Source organism: Pezoporus wallicus, unplaced genomic scaffold, assembly GCF_028554395.1.
Source record: "Pezoporus wallicus isolate ANWC-B61680 ecotype Strahan unplaced genomic scaffold, APGP_CSIRO_Pwel_v1 scaffold_2584, whole genome shotgun sequence".
Lineage (NCBI taxonomy): Eukaryota > Metazoa > Chordata > Aves > Psittaciformes > Psittacidae > Pezoporus > Pezoporus wallicus.
Genome location: NW_026642851.1, coordinates 2,813,556 through 2,823,945, shown reverse-complemented (window position 1 = coordinate 2,823,945; position 10,390 = coordinate 2,813,556).

The window sequence follows — 10,390 nt, the reverse complement described above, 5'->3', positions numbered from 1 at the left end:
CAATATTCTCATTAATTCATAACTGTATTCACCGGTATTGCAACTTTCTCCTCCAGTCTCCCACCTGCGATGAAGCACCTCCTATGAGTAGGAAAGTATGTGTTTTTCATTCTGAACTTTTAAGGAACATCCAGGAACAAGCAAGTGCCTACGAAGAGGAAGTCAAAAGTTGTCTTGTGACAAGCTACATAAACTGGAGTTTTGTGGTTAAAATAGGCAAAGGGAAACCAGAAAAAGCTTTCCGCAGCAAAGCGTCCTCAAGTTAAAGCAATGCAGAATTGTCACAGCCAACACTCCTCTTACTGGAGGGTGGGTTGTGCTTCTAGCTGTGATCAACTCAAAGTGAGAAACTCCCTGTGCTGGCTTTCCTTGGTCAATTTGGGCAAGGGTTAAGCCCCTCCAGCTGAGCCCAGCCAGCCACTCTCCTCCTGTCTTTTTCTCTCAAGATGCCTTAGCATTAAGTAAACCACAAGAAGGGTCACCTCTACATGAGGAAGAATTTCTTTTTGTTGAGGGTGGCAGAGCACTGAAACAGACTGCCCAGGGAGGTCATGGAGTCAATACCCTCTATGGAGATACCCAAAGCCCGCCTGGGTATGTTCCTGTATAAACTGCTCTACGTAGCCCTGCATTGGCAGGGGGGTTGGACTAGGTGATCTCCAGAGATCCCTTCCAAACCCAACTATTCTGCGATTCTGTGAACTCCTGCCGCCTGGATCAAGCCCTGTGGTTCGACAAAGTCCAGGTCACTCACTGCAGCTCCATCAGTCTCTGGTCCAGCATCCACCATAATGTATGGAAGCAGCGGAGAGGAACTGCTACTGCGCTGACACAGGTGACACTGTCAGGCAGGCCCACTCTCAGCCCCCTCACCATGACACTGCCCGTGGTTACCCTCGTGTGGGTTCACAATGGTGTGGGGAAGACCCTGTCCCACTCGAGGTGGATTTTGCTCATGATTATTCTTGTGCAGCTTTCTGAGGCAACTTCCCCGCAGCTGTGGGACCTCCTCGCCACGCCTGGATGTCGTTTTCCCTCTCACGCAGGACGAGTCCCTTCTTGCTAAGGCGACCGAAGCGCTGCCGACAGCAGGGGAGCGGCGCAGGGCGCCGGACTGCGGCGGTTCCACACGCGGCCCACGCACAGCGCCGCCGGGCACCGAGAGAGGGCGCAGGACCACGGGCGCGGAGCAAGAGCTCCGCCTGCTGGCCGCCGCGGGAAGCCTGAGGAATGGCGGGCAGCAGCTCACCCGGCGCTCCCGCCCTCCTGCCATTTTGTGTGTGGAGCTGGCGCAGGGGGGGAGTCCTCGTTTCTTTCCGCTTGTTCTCTACTTGGCTAAGAATTAAACACCGGTTGTCCTTTTAGTTATTTATTTATTGGTTGATGGACTGTGGTAATACGAGTCGTTGCACGTACCAAAAGCCCCGGGTTTCATCTCATCCAGCATTCATACAGGTGAAGTGTGTGGCGGCTGCTGGACGGGATCACCCTCCTCCTCAGGGCTTTCCTCCCGCAGCCTTCCCTGGGCCGGGGGCTGCGTTAGGTCTGGCCAGCACTGGGTTCTTTTCGGGCTTTCTCTGTTTCTGCATTTCTATGTGAATCCTCTCTGTTGATCCTGCCACACAGGGACAACTGCATCGTCACCTGCCTTGTGGTCCCTCACATAGGTAAACCCACCTCTCTTTTGTGAAAAAATTCCTCATGCCTTATTTCCCCATTCCACAGATATTTTAGTTTGTTTCAGCCCTGAGTGTTTTAGGTCTCATACACAATGGTGTGAGGAAAAAAAAACCAAGAACCCAGAAATAAATGGAAGTGTATTTGTTCTGTGGAAAGCCTCAGGCCGTGTTGTTTTGATTTGAAATTAAATTGTGAAGCATGAGTAATAGAGATACCGGTCCTTCCACCAGACCACCAGACAGAGGCGGGAGGAGGACCATGCAGCAGAAGTGTGAAATGTTAACGTACAAAGATTAAATTACTCTTACATGTTAACTCTGAGTGCATGTGAGTGTGTTCTGTTTTACAGATGGAAATACTGACATAAAATTACTCACCTGATGTCACATGGAGACTAAATGATATACCTGAGGTTTCAGTTCAGGCGTTACCAGATAATGTGTGGTACATGTGGCTGCCCACCTCAAATTTATGAAAACAGAGGGTTTCCTATTGAATATATGTTCGTTATAGAGAAATATCAATTAAAATAATAATATATTTTTACTCGTATCTTTCAGAGATATGCACCAATCTCAAAGTGGATAGCTGAAGTTAGGTGCTGACAAGACCATCACAATGGCCTTTAAGGAGGAAAGACATGCTCGTGCTATATACTTTGACATTGAATTAGATTGTGTAGGGTGAGAAGAGGAAGTCCTTTTGATAGACACATTCTTTGCATAGGCAAAGGAGGGGAGCGTGCCAATAAAGCTCCCTAATCTTTGTCTTTGGATATCTAGGGATGGGACTATGGCATCAGCAGGACTTGGCAGAATTGCAGAGAAGAGAACCACCAAAATAGTTTTCAGCTTTGCCTCTAAGGGGTGATTGGAATCTCCTTTGATGTTGAGCATCTAGGAGATGTCCTCTGTGGATGCTTTTCTGGTCTGTCTCAGTACATTACTTTTATTGATATCACCTTCCCTCCTCATCCCTCTCCCTGGTATAGTTTGAATCTTCCCTATGGTATGTTTTTACCCTCACATCTACCTTTTTTCTTCAAAGTAAATCCTTTTTAAATACCACACCAAAGAATTCCTGGTAGAGTTGTTTAACAAGGGCGACACATACTTATCTCTTGACCTCACACTTGGAAGCTACTGAGCACTTTGGCTTTGATCATCAGAAAATATGTCTGAGGCAGATATTTGGCATTGGAGACCTTAGTTTTCAAAATATGAGGCATAAAATATCATGGAAAATAGGAAACACTTGTAAAAAGTAATTCCGCCAGCTTTTGTGTGTGATATGTATCATCAAATGCAGTTCCACATTTAACTACTTAACATTTAACTACTGAGTGGGGTATTGAGAAACCAAGAAGAGAAACAATTAAGTAAAACACTTAAGAAAATGCCTTCTTTCCCTTCCAACTTCACTCCAACACCTTTCCTTCCTGCTTCCTAGCCTCAATTGCACTTCTTTTCACCTCTGCTCAGACCTTTCCAATCCCCCTGCTGAGGTGACAGGCCTGCAGTGGAGAAGGTTGCTCTCCGTGTGTAGTGGTTTACTTCTGCTGCTCCTTGCTTCTGATTATTCCTCTTCTCTGTTGTTCCATCCTTACTGTTTTCTCTGGCCCAGCGTGGGCCACTATGGCTGCAGTCCCTCAAGGGTGTCCCTGCCCTGGCACAGATCATCCATGCACTGCAAACCTCTGGTGGAGGTTTGGTGGGCAATAGGATGCTCACACTGGTGCTGGAGCTGGCAGGAGCTGGCTGTGATTGGACCAGGATGGTTCATAGCCTCCTGCCACAGGGCACCCCACAGCAACCCGCCACCACACCTTACCAGATGTGCCCAAAGCGCCACTTTATACAGGTCAGCTGAGCCTGAGCACGTAAAAATACTTGCAGATCTTAGGAGATGTGTCTGACTTAGACAAAACCTGAAGTCTTCAACTGCCATGAAGACACAGCAAATTATTTGCGGTAAATATTTATTTGGAAGGCTAAATACTTTAGTAATCAGTAAATTATATGGTGATATCATGAGGACTAACTAGGACAAATAATGAATTATCATGAAAAGTGACCCTAGAGCATCCTACCTGTAATAAAAGTATGCTGCTAGAAACAAAGTGGATACACATTAAAATGCAGTGTACATTCTCACCAAGAGAAATATATTTTGGCTAGAGTTAAAAAAGCAGTCTGGATTGTATAATAAAGCTCCTTATCCATCTTTACAACTAAAAGAAGAGCTGTACTAGAGCAGAATGGTCCGCCACTTTCCTCTTTTTCTTTTGTTGATTAGTTTTTACTAATCTGTTGAGATGTCACTTATTTTTGCCTCCTTGCCAAACAGAAAGAGCAAGAGTACTTGTAAGGTGATGAAAAAGCTGTCCTGCAGACCTCTTTCAGGCACTTAATTGCATTGAATCTTGGTAATTAAAATCACAATGACCAAGCTTTTAAGTGGTCAGTTACCTTATGAAAGATAACAGCAAAGAACAAGGCAAGTCAGGAGCAGTGAGAGCCATTTCATTATTACCTGTTAGACCGTTTGCATGCTTTGACTGACATTTCAGAGCACAGAAGAATATGCATACAATTTCAGCTGTTGTTTGCATAGATTTTGGTAACCTGCAAATGCATGTGTTCATACAAGTATGTGGTTTTACAGCACTTCCCACTCTTTGGTCTGCCCTGGGCTAGAAAGGATCTGAAGCAACCTCACAGAAAGCTGAGCAGATCTGATCTCTCTGTAGAGTAAGCTGACACAGTGCTTCAGAGTGCTTCAGTTCCTTGGACCAGCTCACACCACACAATCATACAGTGCAAGAGAAGAGGCCAGAAATGGGGGAAGGATGATACTGCTTCAAACCCCAATGAGATCACAAGCTGCCAGGAAATGTCAGGTTAAGAGACATCAAATGGAATGAAATCTTCTAACTGTCCTAGCCTGCTGTTTAGAATAGTGATCTGGAATAACTGGAATGTTTTGTACTTTAGATACAACTTACAGATGGGACTAAGCATGACAGGCTTAAAAGGCATGGGAAGTGCTTGAAAGCCAGGTTTTGAATTGAATATGATTTGATAAATATGTAAAATAAGCAAGGTGAATTTAAAGAGGAAAGTGTAGCTGTAAGGAAAACACATGAATGACATCCAACACAATTCTGGTTTTCTCCCAGGTAACCTTTGTTTTGAATTAGCAAAACAACTTTTTCCATTTACTATTAAGATGGAAAAAAGTTATATAGAGGTTACTTTTTAGAACTACAGGAAATATAAAAGATGTACCTTGATGAAAATCTCAGTGTTGACATTAGACAGTACATTTCTAACTGAGAATACATGTTCATTTTTCGTTGGGGTATGCTATGTTATAGAGGTGCTCTAGTTCAGAAGACCTGCCCTAACATTTCTAAATTAAATTTTATCTCAATTATGAGATCCACAGTGACCAGCAGCTTTGTACTTTGCCCTGGAATGCAGCACATAGCCTGAAGAGATACATACATATTATCTTTTTAGGTGGAGCAGGATTTCCAACACACTGGTATTTGCATTGCATGTTTAACTGAACTGTGATGCAAATTTATACTTGAATGGATTATTTAGATGTCAAATCTTTTATTTGTCTTCTATGCTCCTTGTTCATTGCTTATCTACCACAGATTCTAATCAGGATGTTCCTTTGGAATTTTTTTCCTTATTATTTTAACAACACATCACAACTGCAATTTTCCATCCCAAGCCTGCATCAGTTTCATTGCTTACAATGTGAGCCCATTGTGAGCCTGTGAAGTGTTTGGAAACTTGCTGTAGCTCTCTTACTCTCTGGAAAAGCCTTACAGCCTCCACAGCAAGGCAACGAGGGAGCAGGGCTTTTCCTCTGTAGAAGCTGGGCTCATTTTTATACACTCAGGAGTCTTTATGAAGAACTACCTGTTGAGCAAAATTTCTGTATCGGCTGACATGGACTGTTAAATTGTCAGCCAGTGATAAAGATTAGATCCTGCACTTTGATGTTTTCAAGGGGTGCTTATGAAGAACATCTGCAGTTTTTCATGTGTGAGTAGAGAATAGAGTCAAAAATACAGCATGAATGACTTTTCAAGGACATTCTAATACAATGGCATAAAAAAAAAAAAAAAAGTCTTTGCTTGGCTGCAAAAATATTCCTAATACAACCATTTAGTTACCTAAAAAGTAACTGTTGTAAATCAGGAAGCCTCTTACAGCAAAAATGATTGAGGAATCAATCCCCCTTCAAATGTACAAGTCAGCTGGGACATGTTCAATTTGCATGTCTGTCAGAAAAAGTTGGTGTTTGCTGCTATAAGCTCCTTTCCCTCCTCCTTGTTCCAAGCATAGTTACCCAGAACCTCCTGCCATCTCCTGTGAGAAGCTGTTGCCCTCTAGCTCCAAGAAAGATGTATGATACAGATGCATTGATAGGAGGGTGGTGACAGATTTCCAAAGGAATTGTGCTAACACTGAAGAAAGTCCATACAGAATATGTGACTGTATTTATCTAAGGCAAAAAGAAATGAAAAAATAATTAAGCTACTTCAACAAACAGGAAAGCTTTTTAACCTATGATTATAAAATAGTGAGCTCTTTCTTTTTCAAGGTTCATCTTTCTACAGATAAAACATGGAGGTACATGTGCAGTGCTGTGCTTGTATTTTGCCTTCATATCTAGCTTGTCTGGCCATTCATGTTTCAAGGTGTAATGGAAGCATACATTCATTCTTTTTACATTAACATGAACTCATTGTGCTACAACTGCTAGTGTTGCTCTTGCTGAGACTGCCTACTAAACATCTCCCTCCCTGTGCTCACAGAATCACAGCATGGCTGCGGCTGGAAAGCACCTCTGGAGATCATCTAGTCCAACTCCTGCTCAAAGCAGGGTGTTAGGAAAATCTCATTCCCTAACTATTATACCGGTTAATCTTTATAGTATAAAATGGTATCAATTTGCTTTTAGAAATACATGTAGTTTACATTGTATACTGAATATCCAGGCTTAAGAAAACTAAAGGACCCAGCTAAGGAGGACAAAGACAGCCTAGCCCCTGAGATAAGGACCTTACTTCTTGGAATCTTAAAAGCTGTCTGTGAAGGATAAAATATAGTCCTGGACAACCAAGATAACACTAGCATCCTAGCTCCTATAACCTGTCTTTGGAACCCTGACATTGTCTGTCATCATAGATAAGTAACTATAGCAAGACCAACTCCAGGACTGTCTGAACAACAGAAAAGCAGGTGACTCATGACACCATAGAAATACAGTTGCTTTGCAAAATTTTATTATGATTAGTAAACTGTAGTGTGTGTTTGTTAAGTAACAATTAATCAAATCATGTTGCACCTGGACACTTGAAATGCTTGTAGAACTACATTAAGGCTGCCCCAATTTGAATGGGACACCCTGGGAGCATGGATAAAAAAATTACTCTGTAATTCTGTGCTTTGCATCCTAGCCTCAATCCTTACTCAGTATAGATCAGTTGTGAATTTTCCTAACAAGGATCAGCTATAGCAGGTTGCCTATGACTATGTCCAGTTACAAAATCTCCAAAGACAGAGACTCCACAGCTTCTCTGGGCAGCCAGTTTCAGTGTATAACCACCTTGAAAATAAAAAGATTTTTCTTATATTCATACAGAATGTATTGTTTCAGTTTGTGCCCATTGCCTCTTGTCCTGTCACTGGGCACTACTGAAAAGAACCTGGGTCCAACTTCTTGGAACCCCCCTCTCAGATGTTCATAAACATTGATAAGATCCAACTGAATCTTCTCTTCTTCAAGCTGAACAGTCCCAGCTTTCTCAACTCACCATTGTATGTCAGATGATTCTTCATCATCGTTGTGGGTCTTTGCTGGATTTGCTCCAGTGTGTCAATGTCTTGTACTGAGGAGCCCAGAAAAGGACCCAGCACTCCAGGTGTATCTCACCAATGCTGAGTAGAGGGGAAGGGGTCACCGGCTGGAACACTTGCTAATGCTATTCAGCATACCATTGCCCTTCTTGATCTTGTAGTCTTAATAGGATTGTGGAATAAGATTGTAGTCTGTTGCCCTTTAAGGAGGGTTAATGTTTCAAAGCCATAATGAAGCCTAAGATAAAGCATTCTCATATGAACAGTAGTGAATGCCTAGTGACATTCCTCAGTGTTCTTATGGATTGCCTTTAAGCTACACAGTAAGAAAAGACCAAATACTACACACCACCTTGTTGTTCGGTACAAGTGCCTAGAGTTGCTCTGACTGCATTTGCTGTCCCTACACTCTGCTTCTGGTTATGGCTTAAATTCCCTACCCTAGATCTCAAGATCCATAGCCTCACTTCAACAAAAAAAAAAGCCATTCTTTATCTTCTTTGGGACAAATAAAGTGACAAAAGCCTCCCCTAAGAGAATGAGAACAAAACGTGACTGGACTCTTTCTAATTTTCTCCCACACACATTTCAAGATTTGAACATACTATATTCTCATTATCTCCACCTCAGATTTGAACAGCCTGATGTGTACATCATCTAGTTTAATGGACAAACTCTCTGTTGGATTTGGTAAGATTTGGAATAGGACTTATGTCAATAAATAAAAGCTTATAAATCTCTTGAATGTAGTAGTACCTCTGAGAAAAGGGCAAGAATCCAATATAAAAAGGTTTTCTTTCTTATCCATTAAATTTCTGTGACATTTCAGAGCTGTTTATTGTTTTTATACCTCCACCAAAAGTAGCTAAATGCACCATGCAAACTTTAGAAGAATACTAAATGAGTACAGTTTGAAGAGGAATTTAAACCACTAGAATGTTTTTGTTTAACAGCTAGTAATACCCAAGACATAGTGAAACAAAAATAGATGAGAACAGTATAATATAAGCAGAAGGAAACTTGGCTGTGTTTGCTCTCTGGCCCTTGGAATAACATATTGCTATTTGCAGAGCTGGTTCTGCTGCCACAGCTAGGAGGATTATTTAAGCCTGACAGTAGGCTTTTCTTCTTTCTATAGCACAATCAGTTTCATTACCATTTGAGTTTTTGTCCATAAATTTTGGTTGTATGTGAGGAATAGGAATATGGCTGCCATGACCTGCATACACAGTCATTTCTATAGAGAGGTTGTAGGCAGATGCTGAGAGGAGGCTGAGGGCAGTGGGGGCCACGGGGTACAGTGGGGCTGGGTGTGCTTTGGCTGAACCACTGTGTGGCAGGGGAAGGAAAAAGGCCTGCAGGGAACATCTTACTTGACCTTCCCCAAAGCAACAGGCAGATTTTTGTTCCTTATTTATAAACTTTATGGTATAGGTCCTTCCCAGTGAAAATGCATAGCCATACATAGCCCACAGAACTATCCCACATTACGTGCTGCATAAACACCATTATTTTATTAAAATATTGTAGAGGTATTTTGCAGAAGTTTATAAGACTATTAGCGTGGTTTTTTGTCTTAGATTGCTAAAGTCTTCTCACATTATTGACAAATGGCTTATTTGAAATGGCTTGTTATCGAGACATGAGCACAGATTCTAAAACAAAATGTTTCAGAAGTCGTAGAATCAACTAGGTTGGAAAAGATCTTTAAGAATATCAAGTCCAACCATTACCCCAGGACTGCAAAGTCAGCCACTAAACAATGTCACTAAGGGCCTCCTGTATCAATAAGGGAGCCTTATAATGCAGTTAGGCTCAGGCCAAATGTGTCTACAGTGAGTTTAAAAGAGCAAAAAAGAGAACTGATATTGAACTGATTCATTTTCCTTTGTCACAAAAATACATACTACTGGCAGTTTTAAATACAGAGGCTCCAGAGGTGAAAAAATAGTTATTTCTGTATAACCCATCTGCATTTTTTGCCATGTGGCTCTGCAGTGACATCAAGTGTGGTAAGATGCAATTGTGTCAAACACCTTAGAAATCTGTAGGCTTATTTCAGTGCAATTAAAAGATCCACTTCAGCAAGAAGAAGAGAAGAGGGCAAAAATCAGACTTTGCATGTGCCAAAGGGCCGTCCCAGTTTGAAACACACAAAAGAAGTCAGCTTTGGATGAATGATGGAGGAATTTGTGGGGATGCCCCCTGAACTTCTTGTCCCTTCAGGTAACTTCAGTACTTCAGAGTTCTGCCCCAAATGTTTCTATTTACAGCTTCTGCCTAATGCCGTCATGTCAGAGCATGTCTGTTATTTCCTAGGGAGCAAATCTGGTGCGTACGTTATCTTTGAGATCACCTCAGTAATTCTCTCAAATCTGGGCAGCACCAGCTGCCACTGTGAAGTGCCAAGTCCACTGTTCCTCATGTGCAACAGTGAAGTTGTACTTTTCCCATTTTTTTTTTTTTTTGCATGAGATCAGAATATTCACTGAAACCTGTTTTAGTATTTCTCCTTGTTGTTGAAAGGAGGAGGAGGGAAGAATGTTCAGTAAACAAGGATTAAGGAGATACTTTAAATAAGTGTAAATTATTTTTCATAATACAGAGTGCTTTAAATAATCCCATACAGCCTGTCTTTAAGGGTAGACACACTGTATGCTTTCTATAATGATTTTCTATACAATTAGCTGTTACAGAAGTAGCCTTTTTTTTTTCTTTCTCTTGTAGGTCATTCTGATTGAATTCCTAATTCCCTTTTTCCCAGGCTGCAGCTGACACTGCCCAATAGCTGACCCTGGTGAAATAATTGTGAATTTTCCTACAGGATT